The sequence below is a fragment of the Leucopleurus acutus genome (genome assembly GCF_964270905.1).
Source record: "Leucopleurus acutus genome assembly, chromosome: 9".
Taxonomy (NCBI): Eukaryota; Metazoa; Chordata; class Mammalia; order Artiodactyla; family Delphinidae; genus Leucopleurus; species Leucopleurus acutus.
Window position 1 is genome coordinate 86,749,870 of NC_139144.1, and position 19,202 is coordinate 86,769,071.

General features: G+C 42.3%; 1 pseudogene across 1 annotated transcript; it reads left to right on the forward strand.

Moving 5' to 3' along the window:
• Positions 1–5,265: 5,265 nt before the first annotated feature.
• LOC309966641 (carboxypeptidase A2-like) lies at positions 5,266–15,828 on the forward strand (annotated as a pseudogene). Its single transcript has 8 exons — positions 5,266–5,373; positions 5,897–6,031; positions 6,640–6,732; positions 8,445–8,546; positions 10,432–10,530; positions 12,234–12,313; positions 15,166–15,322; positions 15,823–15,828. The product of its transcript is annotated as a carboxypeptidase A2-like (transcript).
• The last annotated feature ends 3,374 nt before the right edge of the window (positions 15,829–19,202 follow it).

A 19,202-nucleotide genomic window follows, 5' to 3' on the forward strand; every position in this document is an offset into this window, starting at 1 on the left:
TCCTCCAACTTCTTCTATTCATTAAAAAAAATTACTGATTTCATCCATTCCAGGAAATGTTCATTTTGTTCATCTCAGGCATCATCCTTGAGTCCTCACTCCTTTTTGGAATGCCCGAGGTTCAGGAGCAAGGGGTCTGAGCTTCAGTTGGATCCCCAATGTGGCTTTAGGCTCATCCCCACTATCTTTTTCAGGAAGAGAAGAGAGCTGTCATGTCCCTAACACTTACAGTGAACTCAACTCGTTGGGTAGTAACTCTCAGCAAAAATTCCTCTTTGAAAGCATATTGTAAGGGAGATAAAACAAATTCCTACAGTGGAACTTCACACACTGTGACAACTGGGTGAGGAAATGCTCAGAGGCTGCTGTGGAGGTGGCTATCTGCCCCTCCTTTCCAACCCACTGGTATATACCCTTTTCCTGACTTCTCCTATGCCCAGTCAGGCACCAGTCACTCACCAGGGACTCTGATTCTTCCACTGAAATGCCTCTTGGAGCCCTTCTCATGCATTCCCAGCCACCACCCAGCCCAGATGCGTCGTTTAAAAATCTGGATTTCTCCAGGAAGCTCCTTGCTTGGCTTCCTGCTTAAAGCATCGGTTGTGCATGATTCATCATTCTCAAGACTGCAGTCACTTACCAGCTCAGAAACCTTCTGAGGCTCTACATTTGCTCCTTTCATCAGGTGTAAAGTCTTCTGCTTGAACTGTGAGGCCCTCTATCACCTTCTCGTATCTTCTTATCATATTCTACCTTCTCCACCATGCCCAGGGTCAGGTCTGCCCAAGTGGGGCAAATTTCCTCCCAACTCTATCGTGTACCATTTCCCCCCAGTTCTCTACCTTTCTCATGTTTCCAAACCACCAGAAATCCATACTCTCCTCAGCAAATCCTATCTGCCCGTCTTTTCCAAGAAGCTTTTACTGATTCTGCAAGTACCTTAATTTATTTCTTTCTTTTTTCTAAAAAATTATTTTATTTATTTATTTTTGGCTGTGTTGGGTCTTTGTCTCTGTGCACAGGCCCTCTCCAGAAGTATGTTAATTTCAATTCATATGACTACTGTCTACTTGATAGGTGCTGGGGACATGAGGATGAATTATGGTCTCTGCCTCTTGGTTTCTTTCTTCTCACCAACACCCAAGAGAATGAAAAAACCAGAAACACCCGTAAAGTAGGTACTTGAAAATTCTAACCCAGGGATTTAGAGCCTGTGCAGATAAAGAATTTGACACTGAGTGAAATGGAGCAGGACCCTTTGGTCTTTGTCCCCCAGGTCCTCTGCCTGCCTTTTGTCTGTGGAAAAACTTTAGCCAAAAAATAAGTTTAATCAGAGAAGTGAGAACATGCAGAAACAAAGGAAAATAGTCAAAGGAGACCAAATAATAGTAGTTTAGTCATTAAGCATAGTCAAGGACCTTTAGTTCTTTCTCAAGGGCTATAGATAATATCCTGAGCCCTATCCTGTGAGCTGTCTTATAGATACTGAAACCCCTGCCAGGTGGAAGAAGTTAAACTACGTGATGACCAGGCTGTAGCCATGACATAAGCTGCCACGATTCCAAGAATTGGCCTCAAGGAAATGGGAACAAACAGACCCTGGAACTGAAGACCAACTATACTTGAAACAATCAAGATGATGCTGGTCAGACCACCTCATGACCAATTTCAAGATGACGGTCAGAGCTGACTGTGCTGTTTCTGCATGCAGCCCCCTCTCTCCGCCTATAAAATCTCTTGCCCCCTGATTGTCGGAGTAGGCCTTTGGACAGATGTCTGCCCTTCCCTCACTCCCCCAACAGTTGTAGGCATCCAAAATAAAGCAAACTTTCCTTTCCATAAACCTGGCCTCTTTATTGGCTTTTGAGCAGCGAGCAGCTGGACCCCACTTTCGGTTACAAGAGGACAGATGAAAATTTCCTTGTGTCTGTTGGTTGATACTTGCTAGGCTGAATATAGTGTGTGTGAAGCCTAAAATATAATAAAATATGAATCCTAAAAATAGAATGGTGTGTCTTCTCCTTTTGCAATGAAGAGCAAAGTCAGATCAATGTAGATGTATGTTTATAGACAAGGAAAGGTTGCCTTTGTTTAAAAAAACCTTTGTTTAAAAATCAGAATATATGTTATGGTCTAAACTTTGTTTAAGAAAAAGTTCTAAAACATTGAAAGAAGTTTGGAAAGATATACTCCAAATGGTTTTCTTTGGGTGGAGGAATTATTGGTGATTAAATAAAACTTCCTTTTAATCCAAACTTTCTGTAACAAGCAATTTCATTGTCATAATTAGAAAGACATTTTCATTTTGGGAAAAAGCACAGAAACAGGGACATCAATTTGGTACAAATGCAGATGGATCACTTTAGAAACAGTTCAAAATTGAATATTAAAAGGCCTTCTGTGGGCTTCCCTGGTGGTGCAGTGGTTGAGAGTCCGCCTGCCGATGCAGGGGACACGGGTTCGTGCCCTGGTCTGGGAAGATCCCACGTGCCGCGGAGCGGCTGGGCCCGTGAACCATGGCCGCTGAGCCTGCGTGTCCGGAGCCTGTGCTCCGTAACGGGAGAGGCCACAACAGTGAGAGGCCCGGGTATCGCAAAAAAAAAAAAAAAAGGCCTTCTGTTTTGTTTTAATATAGTGTGAGGACTGGAACAGGTCATATCTACAGGGAGATACAACAGATATGGACTAAGTGATTGCAGTGTTTCAGGGTAAACATTATAAAAATAAACAAATGAGGCAACTAATGGAATGTGATAGACAGGATGCCTGAGTAATTACTATAAATGCTGTGCCCCTTTTCTGTCAGAGACCCAGGAAAGACTTTAACCTCTAGGTCTATTAATCTGGCTTCTGTCACTGGTCAGAGTTAGTGGCACTTTATGTTCTAAATCATAAATGCATGATTTGCCCTTGGTATGCTCTAGCAATTTTGTTCTCTTTCCATCAAAGTTTGTTATCTCATTGAAAGAATGTAAAATGTATGGATTGGTGATATCACACAGGTGGGTGTCTACAGTCTTGAGAATTTGACATGCAGGTGGGAATTTTACCATGTGGGAATTTACTTGAGTTCTTAGACTGCCAACAGGTCAGCCTCAGCTGTGGTCCCTATAAATAAAGTTCAGGAGTGACACTGAATTCTGGACTCTTGGAAGATCCTTGACTATGCGATTGATCCTGTTTTTTGGTGTCCTTTTGGGGGCATATCTACTGTGGAGAAACATCTGTGGGGTAAGTTATGCTTTCTGATGCCTATTTGAATTTTGCTTACCTGATTCACAGAATATCTCACTGGATTGTTGCAGAATAATGAGTGTAAGCGTTCAGCATTTTCAGAGTTCTTTTAGATTTGGAGAGGGGGTAGTGGAAATAATAGGAATGAGTGATAAAAAAAGAGATGAATGAATTTAAAGGAAAAAAAAAAGTGAAAACAGAGCACATGCACCCTATTTCTCTCTGTCCTTAATCTTTTTCCCTTCTGATGATCAGAATGTGGGGATGACAGACATCAGTGAAAATAAAGCTGTTTGGTCATTGTCTCTATGTCATCTCAGTAAGTGCTGGGTTACTCTCCCATCCGCCTCCCTACCTTTCCGGACTTCATCCTCCATGTCACCTTAAGTCCTCCCATCTTCAGATCTAGTGTCTAGGCAGTGGGACCTCATGAAGTGGGAGGACCAGAGCTGCAGACTTCAGCCCAAATCCAACTCTCATGGCTTTGTAGGATCCATCTTTGCTCCAAAGTACTTTGGTTTCAAGATTCTATGAAGAGCTTTAGACAGCATTTCTTGAAGAGTATTCCAGGGAACTAATGAAGTGGCCAAATAAATTTGGCCCAAAAAAGTGGATGATCAAATAAATTTGGGAATCAGAGGGTTAAACAAACTATAGAATTTCTAGGAACTTTTACTAAATTAGTGTATATTGTAAACCTATAAGAGGGGATCTAGGTTGCTGCAACTATCCTTTTTTTGATCCTCAAACTCCTCCCCACATTTATTTATTTATTTATTTATTTATGCTGAACAACTCAAAGGGCTGTTATTCCTTAGAACACACACCAGGAAATATTAGCCCAATGTATTACTTTACCCAGTGCCTTCCCATTTTAAAGGAGGACTCCTGGGAGTCTATACATTAACCAAAAGGAATGAGACTCAAATGGAAGATTTTTCAGACCATCTATGGCCAATGGATACTGGGAGGCAGAAGAGACTTGAAGAGCTCACATTCTATCACTTATGTATTCCACTGGAGTTCACTGGAAATTGGATGATACTTGATTTCAGAGGGTCTGGGTTCTGGTCCCTTATTATGGCTCTTTGTACCAATCCCTTCCCCACTGCATAGATGGTCAGGGTGGTGATTCAGGAAGTCAGCCTACTCAGAGAAAGGGAGAGAGGAAAAACCTCTGTCACCAAGGAAGGGCTATAAGAAATCCAGCTCTACTACTGAACTTTTTTTAAAGGATATTTGTTTCTTGTTTTGCAACTTCTCTTTGCTGCCAAGGAGTCCTTGATATCCTTTATTACTCATTGTGTGTGTGCGTGTGTGTGTGTGTAGAGAGAGAGACACATACACACACACACCATGATTTGTCTGGGTTTCAATTGTCCCTAGCAATACCCCAAGTTTGGGCCACATGAATGGGGTTTGGAGATGGCACTCTGATACATTTCAGTTAACAACATCTACCCAGATGTAAATTTGATTCCTCTTTTGAGCACTTATAAGCACCAAATTAATTATTCTACCTTTTAAAAACTTATTTCTGAAAAACAGGAACAGACAAGTTTTAAAAGCCGATGCTTTATGAGCAGCAGGTGTTACTTGATAATCATTAGCTAAAGGAAAGGTAACTTTACTGGCAAAGTTCCTGCTAGGATTAGGTACAGCTCTTAATTATTATTTAGATAACATTTCCTTGGGGGAAGTAAAGCCATTCTATCAACTCCTCATTCTGGGGATGTGGGTCAGTATACTATTTATTAATTTCTTGATTGTCAAAGAGATTACTGACTGCTGCATTAACCTCTTATGTGCGGAGACATAATGTGCAGAAAGCAACAGGAAACAGTGTCTAGGTTTTGTTTTTAAGGTCATGTCTGTGGGTAATATTTTTTAGAGACCAAGTTCTTGAGATCACACCAAGGAATGAAGAACAAATAAAAACTCTGGTGGAATTGGAGGCTGAAGAACATCTTCAGATATCTGTCCTGGAGGGGGCTTCTGTTTCCCAAAGTGAATACTCCACAGTTAGACACGATGACTAAGATCTCTTACTTTGGATTGTATCTTGTCTTCTCTGATGAGAAGTATGGAATGCTCACTCATGGAGCTGGGATCCAGAACTCCTGGGCTCTAGTCCCAACTGTATGACATTGGGCATCTCAGAGAAGGTAGGTGACTTGCCCAATGTCATACTGACTTCTCTCCCATTCAGTATAATGAGGATAAATATACCATTCTTCTATCTCACAGATGTTTTGTAAGAACGAAAAGAGAAATCAAATGTGAAAGTTATTTTGAAAAATTATTGAATAACTTTAATGCATTATTTCCCTCCTAAATAATTTATAGTATTAATATTCTGTTATGAAATGATTTGGATCACCTGAATGTCAACTGTTAAAAAAACTGCCATAGTTTTAAATAATCTTTACCTTCTTCCAGTTTTAATATTTAACCATATGGGGGGAAAACCATATAACACATATGCTGATGCTTGGACATTTAAAAACACTTCTTGCAACATCATAGCGATTCCACAACGATTCTAGTCTTGGAGGCTTGAGGTAAAATAGATAACGAATTGATTTCTTGAAATCTATCCACGCTGAGCTGTCCATTTCCCTGGAATGACCCAGTCATTGCCTTGGCCTTTTATCCCTTTCAGCTTGATTTCTGGAAATCACCCACCATCCCAGGAGAGACAATCCATGTCTGAGTTCCCTTTGTCAGCATCCAGGCAGTCAAAGTTTCCTTAAAGTCCGAGGGAATTGCTTATTCCATTGTGATTGAAGATGTTCAAGTAATTATCCCACAGCCCACTCTTCCAGAGGCTTGCTGGTCCATATGAACTGAAGGTCCATCCTCTTTTATCTTTGGGTACCCTCTGCCAGGGAAGGGACCTGTGGGTACCACTAGGGCCTTCCTGAAGTCTGGACTACCCCTGCAGTGGGTAGGAAGGTTCTATCCCTCTCGTTTTTGCATTTGGTACAAGTGGATATGGTAATAAAAAAATGTAATGGAAAGGGCAAAAAAGAGTCTCTGGCATGAAATACAAAGGGCAAACTGAAGAGTGTGAGTCAAAGTAGGCAAATATAAGTTGTTACTCATTTAGTTTTTAATTGGAGGTTACCTCTGACCCTGGGTTCCCAGAAAGGGAGAATGAGCCATAACACAGCCACAGGACTGACTGTCATCCTATATTTGCAGCATCTGTCTGGCCCGAAGTCTCATTAATGCCCCATCCCCTTTCAGGGTGCTGCCAGAATAAGGGAAAGGCATGACCCCAAAGCCTATAGGACAGAAAGAAGAATGCTTGGGATTGGGGCCTGAATGTCACCACTTCCCTCACAACTGTAGATTCAAATGCATTGCTATAAACTAATCATAGGTGTGACTGATTTATCTTAGGTTCTCTTGGACAAGGAGAATGAAGAAATATTACTCAGAGAAGAGAACAGAACGTTAACTTCAACTTTGAGGCTTATCTATACCTTGGAAGAGGTAGGTGTTTCAAAATGAACATCAGAGAAATGGGCCATGCTTTCCCCTGATAACAAGGCCTATACTTCCACTTGGTGATTTAATGGAAATTATTCTCATATTATTTCCTAACTTCTCCAAATTTCCCTAGGATTTCACAGCCAGTATCAGTGTCACTGCCTTAAGTTAGGACCTGAAGCCCATCTGCCCATCCCAGCAGCCACTGCATTATTTAGAAGTGTCCAGGAGTGGCTTAAGTGAGCACAAGACAGCCTCTAATGCTCACACTCTCCCCTCGAGGTCCCCTGGCTGATTTCTGACCTGTGCCACCCACAAGCCATCTGAGAGCTGTGCTTCATGGCTACCACTGATGATGGAATCGGGACACTTGATACCACTGACTTCCAGCCAACGGTGGAGTCTCCCAACCTGCCAAATTCTCCTAGACCTCATGGCAGCAAAGTCTTGTGCAATTTCTCTGCTATCTTTCCTGAGTTTTGTTGGTGTGAAGAATGCCCCTTCCTTCACCTGGATCACCTGGACAGTGCTACATCTGCCTGTTTGTGACACATAGCTTTTCTTGGGGGGTACAGGTGTCTGCTTGCACTAACTGATTTGGGAGGGTGGGGGAGGGGATGAGGAGATGGGGGTTGGGGGTTAAGGAGAGAGGTGGAGGAGCAGGAAAGAGCCAGAGAGGAGATTGTCTGGTAGGTGCTGATTCCCTAAATCAGCAATTCTAAAATGCAGAGAACTTAGAAAACAATTTTCCCCCTGCATTTATTTGGTGGCAAACCCTGACCCGAACTAAACTCATTTAGGGGCAAAATCTCACCTGAACTGACTTGCTACTCACTTATTTTACTGCCAGAAATATTAATGTGCTTGAGTATGGAGCACTGCCACATGTGTAAAATGTATTTTTCTTTTTAAAATTGCACACACACACACACACACACAAATCTTAATTTGAAATATGTATGGTCCCTAAAGGGTTTCAGAGTAGGGACTGTGGACCAGTACAGAGAGTGAGGGAGAAAAGGGAGTGGCCGAAACAGGATGCGCTCCCTCCTTTGCCTGGCCTCACAAATTGCTGTCCACGTCCTACGGAGACCAAATGCTGGCAACAGCTGGAGGAGCCGTTTTCATGCCGATCACTCTCCAGACATGCCCAGACATGTCTCAATCCCAGTAATGGACACAGTTTGGGTGCCCCAGCTGTACAGCATTGCAATCAGCCCTGCAAATAGGAGCCGAAGTGGCTTGTGGCAGAAGTGCCTCTGAGGCAGGCACCCCGATGCCCCGGCCTGAACCAACCCGGCTGCGTTTTGCAGCGTCTGCTTCTAAATCCACCTTTTTTTTTTTTTTGGTGCCACTACCATTTGTGTTCCTCTGCTAGTGAGGGGAAGATGCTTTCTGGCTGGGGAAGTTCCACCTCAGAGCTGGCTTGAGGCAAGCCACAGGGCAACCAAAGCAGTGCTATTTTGTTTGAAGCACAAAACTGGAAAGAGCCGGCTCCGCTGCCACAAAATGGCTTCCCTTTTCCCAGCCCCTACGGATGCCCAGTGACTCATCATCTCTTAGCTTTGATTCCAGCGTCCCCAGTCCCACAGCATCTGCCGAGTGGCCCTCTCCATTCCCTGAGGGAATGGAAATGGAGGAGAGAGAAAAGTCACTAATGGATGCACCAGATTATTCACTTGCAAATGTGTATTTCTTCATCTTAAACATTTCAGATTTCCTGAGAAATGGATAACCTCGTTGCTGAGCACCCTGGTCTAGTGAGCAAAATGAACATTGTCTATTCTTTCAAAAACCGGCCCATGAACGAGCTCAAGGTACACAGGTGCAGTGATGATTTTTTCCTCTCGATGCTTCTAGAATCCCCGTCTTCCCAGGCGGGCCGTCAGTACAGTCTCTGCCTGCAGAGCTGTTCCTTTTTTTTTTTTTTTTTTTTTTTCCTCTCCTCCTAACCAGTCCTTGCTGGTTTTGACTATCCACCTCCCTGCTTCCCCCACCTCCCTTTCTTCTTCTTTTTATTGCACGAGCTGACGCAGGTCTGCAGGAGTGAATTAATGTTCTCCTCTTGATAGATTTGCTCTCAGGGAAACAGGCGTATGCACCAATAGGAACAGAGGAAGGGGGAGGTGGTTCGGGCCCCTGGGTGAGCTGGGAAGGGGGAGGTATTCTGTAATTAATCAAGGTAGCCGTGCTGTGCCTTGTTTTTCTTTTACTCGTTTCTTTCTTTCTTTTTTTTTTTTAAACCGAGAGTTTAAAAAAAAAAAGAAAAAGAGATAAAAGTTCCGTACTTGCTGGAGCCTCATTTAAAACCAAAACAGTTCTTGTGGTGTGCAGAATGATGGGCAACCAAATGGCAAAGGCAAATGCCCTGAAACGCAGGCATTTTTTACTTGCTAGCCGGAAAAAGGTTATGGTTTTACTTCAACCTGTACATGCTGACAACAGTTAGTGCTGATAATTTCAAGCTTTTTCACCTTGCCTTGCAAAAGAGTGAAAAGTATTTCCCCAGATTTCCTAGAAAGAGTTTGTTAAGGGTGGGGGGGGAAGATAATGTCACAACTCCCTGCTAAATTTGGAAACGTTATGGCTGAGGACCAACGGACTCACTGGGACAGATGGATTTCTCCAGAGCGGTTCTCCCGAAGGAGGCCTGGGAGGAGTGGTTTGCCTACTTTATGACACCGCGGCACATTTGCTCATATTTACTACCTTCTTTTCTTTTGATTTCCTTTTCCCTGTTTCTCCTACAGTTGGGTCAGGAAACCCCAGATTCTCCTCCCCCTTGGATTTTCCTGGACTTTCCTTCTCCCGGGTGTTTCGGTGGTTCGTGGTTGAGAATGTTGTTTGTTTTCCAAAGTTCCCTATGTGAGCTCTTTGGAGGAAAAAGCATGAAACACTTTAAACTAAAACTCTCAAAACGCTTGAAAAGTAATTTTTAGCAGGGATTTACATTTCTCATTTACCTTATCTGTGATGTTTAGAATGCTGCAGGAAGATAGAAGTTGATGGTGCAAAAATAATCTTTTCCTCCCCATTTACTGATTCAATTGGCAAAGCCACTGTTCCAAATAAAACTGAGTCCCTTAGATCATAAAATTTAAACTCTGGAAAGGACTTCCAGACCCTACCATCCTGTTTTTATGAAGGACTCAGAAGATTACCACAAGCATTTTTATTACAAAAATAACACAATCATTGCAAAAAATGGAGAACAGAGAAACAAAAAATGAAAAACATCCCTATTTTACTAATTTCACAACTATGGGATTGATAGCTATTAACATTTTGTTGTATATCTTTCTATTTTTTCCTCTCTTTTCTTTTCCCCCTCCCTTTTTCTCCTATGTCTGTGTGTGTACATATATATACATACACATGAGCTAGCCTTTTAAGAAATAAAAATGGTATCATACTACTTGGTAATCTATTTTTAAAAATTTATGGCATATGATGAACATATTTTCATGTCATCACGTTATCTGCAATGATTTTTTACAAACATCAAATGATGCCCTTCTTGTTAGCCTGTATTTAAGTTTATATTAAAGGAAAGGGACAAAAAAACCCTACGTTAAATGAAAAGCTAATTGACAGCATCACTGTCTACACCTCCTCCTTCTCAACCACATCAAGTACAGAAAGAGGAACAGACAAGGGGTGTGTGGTGGTGGAGCCATTCACATTTCCACGCTTGTTTTGCAGTTCAGCACGGGAGGAGACAAGCTGGCTATCTGGCTAGAGGCTGGGATCCATGCCGGTGAGTAGGTTACACAAGCTACTGCACTGTGAACTGCAAATAAGGTCATTTTGCTCCAAATTCCCCATTTATTTTGTCTTTCTGGGGTCAGGCCCCACCTAACCTCACAGCAATCTCTGTGGTCCTATGGCTGATGCTCTCATCCCAAGTCCTTCTCTTGTCACACAGTCAGGAAACAGACCCATTCAAACCTAATTTGGTATTGCTCCACCCAGCACCCTGGCATGTACCTCCGTACTCCCCCAACCTGCTGGCCACTGCGTGCTCTGTTAAAAGATAGTGAGAGCTATGGGCTTCCTTGGTGGTGCAGTTGTTAAGAATCCACCTGCTAGTTCAGGGACACGGGTTCAATCCCTGGCCTGGGAAGATCCCACATGCCGTGGAGCAACTAAGCCCGCGCACCACAACTACTGAGCGTGTGCTCTAGAGCCCGCAAGGCACAACTACTGAGCCTGCGTACCACAACTACTAAAGCCCGCGTGTCTGGAGCCCATGCTCTGCAACAAGAGAAGCCACTGCAATAAGAAGCCCATGCACTGCAACGAAGAGTAGCCCCTGCTCGCCGCAACTAGAGAAAGCCCATGCACAGCAACGAAGACTCAATGCAGGCAAAAATAATAAATGAAATAAATTTAAAAAGAAAAGATAGTGAGCTAAAAGAGATTAAGAGGGTGGCAAGTAAGGACACCAAGAGTCAGATTTCAGCATAAGAACAGATTAGAGAACATTGCTTTGCTGCCTGGAGCTCCTAGGGCTGTGGCACGATGTACTAGAGATCTATAAAATCACAAAAGGAGCTTAGATAGAGAATATAAATGGGCTAGAAGAGTTTACTTTGACCTGCAGATACAAAGTGGAACGAACTCGTTGAGGGTTTTTGGGTTGTTCTGAAAAATTTCCAAATCTCACTTAAAGTTAGGGTGTAGCGATATGTCTCTTCCACATGTTCATTGGAATTAGAGTCAGGACACTGTGCTGGGTGTGACCTAGTCTGGTATTTCTTAAGTAATTCAAAAATGACATGCTATAAATCAGAATGTTAATTCATGAGCAAAGGAAATCAATCCACATCAGATCATTCAAGCATGTGCAACCACGTGCTTACCGGCTGATACATTTTTCCCTTCAATTAAAATGCAGTTACCTTTAGGGTATTATGAAATGGATATTTAACAGTTGAATAATAATGCCTTAGGATGGCTGAGCACAGGAAATGAATAAATTTTAATCCAGCAGAAACCTCAACTCTACTGCAATTGATCACAAGTAGAAATGTAATTCCCCAAATGGAATTTAACTGGTTCTCTGGGTCTTTAGAGAAGTCTCTGCATAATTAAGTAATCTGATGTTGGTCGTGAGTACTTTTGAGAAGGTATAGCCTGTGTGGTGATTAAGGAAACTGAGAAGATTTCTTTGGTTCATAGATCCCTCTGAGCCACAAACACAGTTGCCCACCATTGCAAAATGCCTCACTAAAATTAATTGGAAGAATTCTGCTTTTGAGAGATAATGGATAAGTGATACCTGATTTTTATTTAATATAAGTAAATTATTCTGATTGGAAATAAAAGTATCGACACTGGCATATTAAACACGTTAATAGGAGATTGGACTGTAGTTCTGGAAGACTCTCACTGACCAGCAGTGTTAGTTTATGTTTGGAAAAAACACATTGCCTTAATATTCTCTCCTCTGTTCCCTGGTGAAAGGGGAGTGTGAGATTGACATATATGTTGTCTCTGCTCAGATTGCCTCTGATTATGGAAATGACCCATCCATCACTTTGATTGGATATGATGGACATCTTCCTGCTGCTCTGATGGCTAAGTGTTCTCTCAAACCAAAGGAAGCCTGGACTTTTTCTCTTCAACAAGAATTTAAGGAGATGTGTAGGAACTTCAAAACAAAACAAAAGTGATTTTCTGTTCTTGATTTACCCTAAATGGAATGCCTCATCTCTCAGTAGTGGCCCTGAATTGAGGCATATAGTGATGTTTACAATCATTTCATTTTCCAACACATGATATCTTTCCATATTGCCTTGGTCAGAGCCCATTTCAGCTGTTAGGCTGGGCTATTAGAGTTCAGTGTTCACTGTGAGTCACCTAGGAGATTTGTTCCAATTATCCCTGTGTTTTGATGGTAGGATTGATAGAAAAGAGGAGGCGGATGTTACCTGCTGACAATTAGATTGCTGTAGGATTTAGGTAGGCAGTACAATGCATCTGGCATTTTACTTACAATCTGTAGAAGAAATCCTCTGTTATATCACAAAAACAAGTTATGCAGTTTTTTTTTCTTTAAAAATCTCATTACACAACACCATTATGGCAACTGTGACCCCATGTATATTCAGAATGAATCAGAGCTTCAAGTTTATTTTTGAAGAGAGCAGACTACGATAGCATTTTTCAACGCGTGTTCAGAAGGAACTTGTAGAAATAGTAGTACTCATCTCATGATATACCCTATGAATAAAGGGTTCCACAGTCAAGTTTGGGAAATACCGCCCACTGTATCCCTCTCTTGGAGCTTGATAAAAAACATTAAAGCATTAAAAAAAACCTTTAGAAATTCTGAAGTAAATTAGCCAATTTAACCCTGTTATTTTCCCAAAATATTCTATCACAGAACCCTCGGGCTCTCCCAACTATTGTTTTGTTTTTTAATTTTTGTTTTTTGTTGTTATTGTATTGTTAACGTTTGAGAGGACTGTGGTTCTACGGAACATGGTTTAGCAGGTATTCATTGGAGGAGATGGGGGCTTATTTACTTCTCGCCTCGGTGAGACGGCCGAGAAGCTCCAAGCAGAACCCTGTGTGAGGACTACTGGTCAAGTCTGTGGGCAAGGGAAATGAGTGCAATTCCAAAAGGGCCTTCCCGTGAGGGATTGGGAGAAATTAACAAAGTTCTAAAGGAAACTTCTCATTGGACTGAATGACCGTCTTTTTTTTTTTTTCTGTATTTTCTTTCCGTTGGGATTTTAAAGAATCGTATGTGGCAGAAGACCCGGTTCAAGATATCTGGAAGCCTCAGTGTTGGTGTTGATCCTAACCGGAACTGGGATGTGGGTTTTGGAGGTGAGCATGGGGACTTTCCCCCAGGGATAGTCAGATGTTGTCTGGCCAGATAGCTATTTGCATGGCTCTGCAGTGCTGTCAGCCTGCTAAGCCCATTCAGGATTGAAGCTATTTAAAAACCTATTTGAAAAACACTTCACTAAATTCCCTTCACAGGCACACAGTGCTGTCACTGAGCTCTGAGGAGCATTTAATATATTTTGTCTCACATCTTGGTTTTCCCACAAGCTGTATCCCGGCTCAGCTTCTGAGCTTCCAGAGCAAGACTTTGTGTGGTGGTGGGAAGCGCCAGGAAGCCCTGAACCAACCACTAGAGGGGTTTGGGATCTAGTCACAGGAGAAGCATTACATCATCTATGGATGCTTCGAGAAAGAAAACTAAAATGAAGTACGAATAAGATTAAGAAATTGATTTTCAAAATAGATTCAAAGAGAAGATACTTGCTTCCTGCTCTGCCTTTGTTGACTTACAGCTCTAATTTTTCGGGGTCCAGTGCCAGGCTGGTTGGGGGGCTCCTTTTTGCTTTCAGGCACCAGTTAAAACCCCTATGTTTCTCTAATCACAGTTAAAATGTATTTGGTTTTTCCTCATTAGGTATGATAGCAGTAACATTAGAAACTGTCTTTTCCACTGTAGTGTTCCTAACACCTAGCATAGTGTCTGGCACATAGAAGGCAATCACTAAAGACTTGAAAGACAGATGAATTAATGAGAATCATTGAACCAAGAAAGGATACACTGTCAGGATATGGATGAGTGGCAACTTCATTCATCGCTTTTACAAATTCTTTTTTTTTTTTTTAGTGTAGGAAAGAAAAAAATCAAAGCATCAGATCCAAAATACTGAACAATGTCCAGCAATTCAAAGTCAAAATTTTTCCTGGCTTGTTGTTCTTATTAAATAATCTCCAAATGAGGTGATAGGTTGTATATATATTTTGTCCATATCATTTAGAGACTTTGTGGAGTCCCAGCCTCTACCTGTCCCTTCAGAGTTTCTCTAGCATTCAGAGCCCTGGCCAGGCCACAGTGGGCCCACTTCAGTGGTCATGGGTAACTCCAGTAGCCGAGAAAATGAGGCCTTTTTGTCAAAAGTAATTGTGACTTCCTCACCACAGAAAGGGTATCAGAGGTTCCTTGCATTTGTGGCTTTGTGACTTAGAAGTACAGATGCATAGAATCTTCTACTCTTGGGCTCTAAGAATTGGAAGAAATCCCAGAAAATGAGCTTGCTGAACTCCCACCCAATGCAGGAATTCCATCTATAATATTAAATCTAGCTTTTCTTCCAACAACTCCCACAGAGAGGAGATGATTTAATTTGATAGTTCTTTCTGCCATATAGAGGAGCCATGTTTTTAAAGAAGAGAGATGTGTCCAGAATCTCTTGAGTTAGGTCTCCTGACTGTGTCTTTAGGTAGTAATTCAATCTAACACAATGACAATCTTGCTCTGATTTCCAGAGGAGGAACTGAAGCGATGCATGGTAACTGCCTCCATACACTGTCTCCTTAAAGCTCACTGTTCTCACTTGGCATCTTCTGCATCCCATCACAACCTGGAGCCAGCAACAACCCTTGCTCTGACTCATACTATAGACCCAGTGCCAACTCTGAAGTTGAAGTGAAATCCATAGTGGACTTTATCAAGAGTCCTGGAAAAGTCACGGCCTTCATTACCTTCCACAGCTATTCCCAGCTGCTGATGTTCCCCTATGGGTATACATGTGCCGAGTCACATAAATTTGATGAGCTGGTAAGTTTCTGAAACTTCATTTCAGATACAAACATCCATGGTGTGGACAAATAAGTTTCAGTCATAAAGATAGGTATTGAGATGGGGGGATACTTGTGACAGGTTACAAACATGAATGAGACATAATATGTCCCACCACTGAGAAGACTGTGACACAGGCAAAGGTTTGAAAGACTTGCCTAAATTAAATTTCCTTGGGAAATAGAATTCATGAAATTATTGTTGCCTTTATCTAGATGAGCAGGAGCCTGATTCGACTATAAATTCCCAGGATGTGTTTTCTGTTGCTTAGGAAATAATCACTTGGATTTGGACCTGAAGCTCTTAGATCTGTAGTCAGTTGCTCTATGCTAAGCAATGCTGCCTCTCAGCTCTTTGCCTTATACCTTCCTGGTGTCTTTGGCTCTGTGATCCGTCATCATGCTGCACTGGTGTATGCTGGGCATAAAACACTTCCCTAAGGTATCACTTGATACCCTCCATCGTCTTTCCTGTTTCAGGAATGAGCAAACTGGTGGCAGCCTTAAGTCAGATGGTGACATCTCAGGGGGCTGCTTATAATTGAGGAAGTGCTACCCCAGCTGAAGAGAATGTGCAAATATTTCCAATTTGGCTTTTAGGCTTGGTTTTTGAAACCCATATATTAGAGAAAAGCCCTGAGATGGGACCTTTTGGTCAGTTTACTTTCAACTAGATTGTTGTCAGCAGCTAGCAGAAATGGAATAGATTATTCAGATTCAGGTGTATCTTTCATCTTATCAGTTGCATTTTAGCCCCTGTAAGGCAGTTTTCAGGGTTTTGGTGGTGAATATTATCACTAAAGGTTGAATCAAGGGAGAGAGAATGTCAGAGTTGAATATCAAAGGTACTTTTAGTAGCTCTAGATAACCTTACATTACCTAAACCTGGTGCTTAAATCTCTACCATATAGTCATCCAGCCTATGATTGGATAGCTCCCTGCCTCCAAGGGAGCCTTTTCCATGTTGGGGCAGATTTGATTGTTTGAGCTCAAGCCTTCTGCTTATGGTTTTCACATACCAGCCCTGGTTTATCGTCTTGCTCCAGAGAGTAAGTTTATTTCCCTTTGAGAGACAAATTCATTAATTACTTGAAGATAGTAACCTGCTTCTCCTAGGTTTTTCCTTATCCTTGCTAAGTACCCCCGTCCCTTCAAGCCCTCAGAATATGTCCCCAACTTCCCTCACCCTTCTGGTTGCTATTTTACGAATATGCTTTGATTTGTCTGTGTTCTTCAAGGGCAGCTCCCAGAAGTGAATGTAAAACTCGCGTTGTGGGGTTAACAAGCATAGCGCAGAGCATGACCGTAACTGCCCTCATCCAGCTTATGCAGTTGAGGGTCACATTAGTTTTTTTGGCAGTGGCGTCGTGCCGTTGACTCATGTTGGGCTCATTGACAGCCGAAACCCCCAGGCTCTCTGAGTATTCTGCTGAGCCAGGTTTCCCCCATCTGGTAATTGTACAGTCGTTTTCCTGGACCCAAGTTCAAGACCTTACATTTATCCCTAGCAAGGACAGTAAAGCCTCAATCAGTCAAAATTGGAACCCTCAAATAATGGAAAATACTTTGCTGAGCTCTACTTCTTGGAAAAAGAGACAATCATAGGGAAATAAGCCAATGTAGGGATCTAGTTTAAAAAAGAAAACCAACTTCCTGGATACATCCTTGAGTCAGTACACATTCTCTTTAGCCCCTTACTCCCACCCTATTTCCATCCACACTCCTGAACAAGGAGAGCTGGTGGCAAAATAATGACCCTCGTGTATTTATTGCAAGAACCTGAAAGATCAAATAAACAACGAGGGTCTGTTGTATTTTCAGAGCCAACAGAAGTGAACTTGTGCTTACTTCCCAGTGAAAATGGTTGAAACAAAAAGGGTGTTGTGCTTAATTAACCAGAATCCAGTTCATCAGACTGTCCCATTCTACATTCTGCAACTGGGCATCTGTTCTTCCAAGAGACAAGCACTATCTATCCACCTTTCCTTGGTTCTCTCACTCTAAAATGAAGTGGCCCAAAAGGCTGCCCAGTCTCTGACAAGCCTGCACAGCACCAAGTACAAAATGGGACCTGTCTGCTCAGTCATCTGTAAGTATCTAACGTGTTTTTACAAATGACCCACTAAGATAGCAGGCACCATGTGATTTGGGGTCAAAGCCTTTAAATGCTCTGACATGAAACGGGTAGGCCTTAAAAATGCAGGGAACCCAAACTTACACAGTTTTCTTCGGCGAGGCTAGATCTCCTCCATGATATACTTACTATGTGGTATTTAGAGCAAAGAACTTCCTAAATATTTGAGTTGTGTGTTCTCTGCTCTGCTTGTCCTGATCCTTAATGGCTCACTCTCATTATGTGGAATTTCTTTGCCTGAAAATGGGCATTTATCAAGACTCTGACCTAAGTTACCACTTTTATTAATTACCCATTTCTTGACTAAGAGAGGCTCACACCCTAAGTAAACCCATGGACTGTATGTGGGGACAGAATGGGTGCAACTCTTAAGAGGACCCAGAGGTTTCAGTGAATAGACCCTGTTGCAGCCATTTGTCCATGCAGAGCTTGGGGAAACAAAGAGGAGGACATGTCAGGAGTAATGGCAATGGCAGGTATAAAGCTTGGGAGCCTGCTGTCAGACTTCCCGATGCTCCTCTCTCCCATAGTAAATCGAGATAAGAACAAGAAATGACTGCAGCGCTGTTGGAAATCCTAATGCACCCACATGCAGATTCTTAGTCCTCCAAAGGAATCCCCTCACTTTGTTATGGACAAAGCCAGAAACTCAGGACCCCACAGTTGAATGCCCAGGAGTTCCCTAGTGCTCCCATGCCCATGGATCCTTTGGAAACAAATGACTTTTGCAGGCACCCACTGTGCCTAAAACACACGCTTTTATTGAGCATATATTATGTGCTAATCATTGTATATGATTATATACCTGTCTCCAAGTACTGGAGACATAATGAACCCACAGAGAACTCACTGTTTAATATGGGAGATGAATGGGAAGAAAAGCTTTAGTATGATATGTGCAATAGTAGGCTATACATGGTACAAAAGTATTAGAAAGTTGGGGGGATTTGATTTCATCTAGGAAGAGGGCAGGATTTTGAAGGCTAGAGAAGGGGAAGAGGAATGGGACATTCTGGCTCATTAACAGCACATGCAAAGGCACAGATGTGTGAAACTGCATGATGGGCTCTGTGAACTACAAGAAGGAATGAAAGTGGTAACAAGAGTCGGGGGAGTTCAAGTTTTTGTGTGCCATATTAAAGAATTTAGGTTTTAACCCAAAGGATTCTGGAAGCCATTGGAGCGTTTTCAGCAGGGCAGCGAGCGCACTGAGGCATTGTGTTTTAGATAAAACACGTTAGCAGCAACATGGAGGATGTGGTGATGATGGACTAGAAGTAGGAACATCCCACAAGAAGAGCAGGAAGAGTTCAGAGGAGAGATGATGGCTCACACTACAGCAGTGCCAGTGAGGAATGAAGGGAGACATTTACAAGGTAAAATCAAAAGTTTTTTGTCGTTTATCAGAAGTGGAGAGTTTCTCACTGATGGTCATTGAATGGTGCCATTAACTGAGGGAGACATCCAGGAAGGTGAAGGAGGGGTGGGGTTGGAAAGATGAGTTCAGCTCTAGACATACTGAGGTTGAGATAAGTGTGGTGTTTTCAAGTGGAGATGTCCTGTAAGCTTTGGGCTGTATACCCCTGGGATTCTGCAGAGAGAGATATTTAAGGGTAGTTGACACAGGGAAGGTGGTTGGAACAGGAGAGCAAGGAGGTCATCTGAAGTGGGAAAAGCCCTGGACAGAGGAGGGGAGTAAGATGTTAAGCAGCAGAAGTGGTTAGCA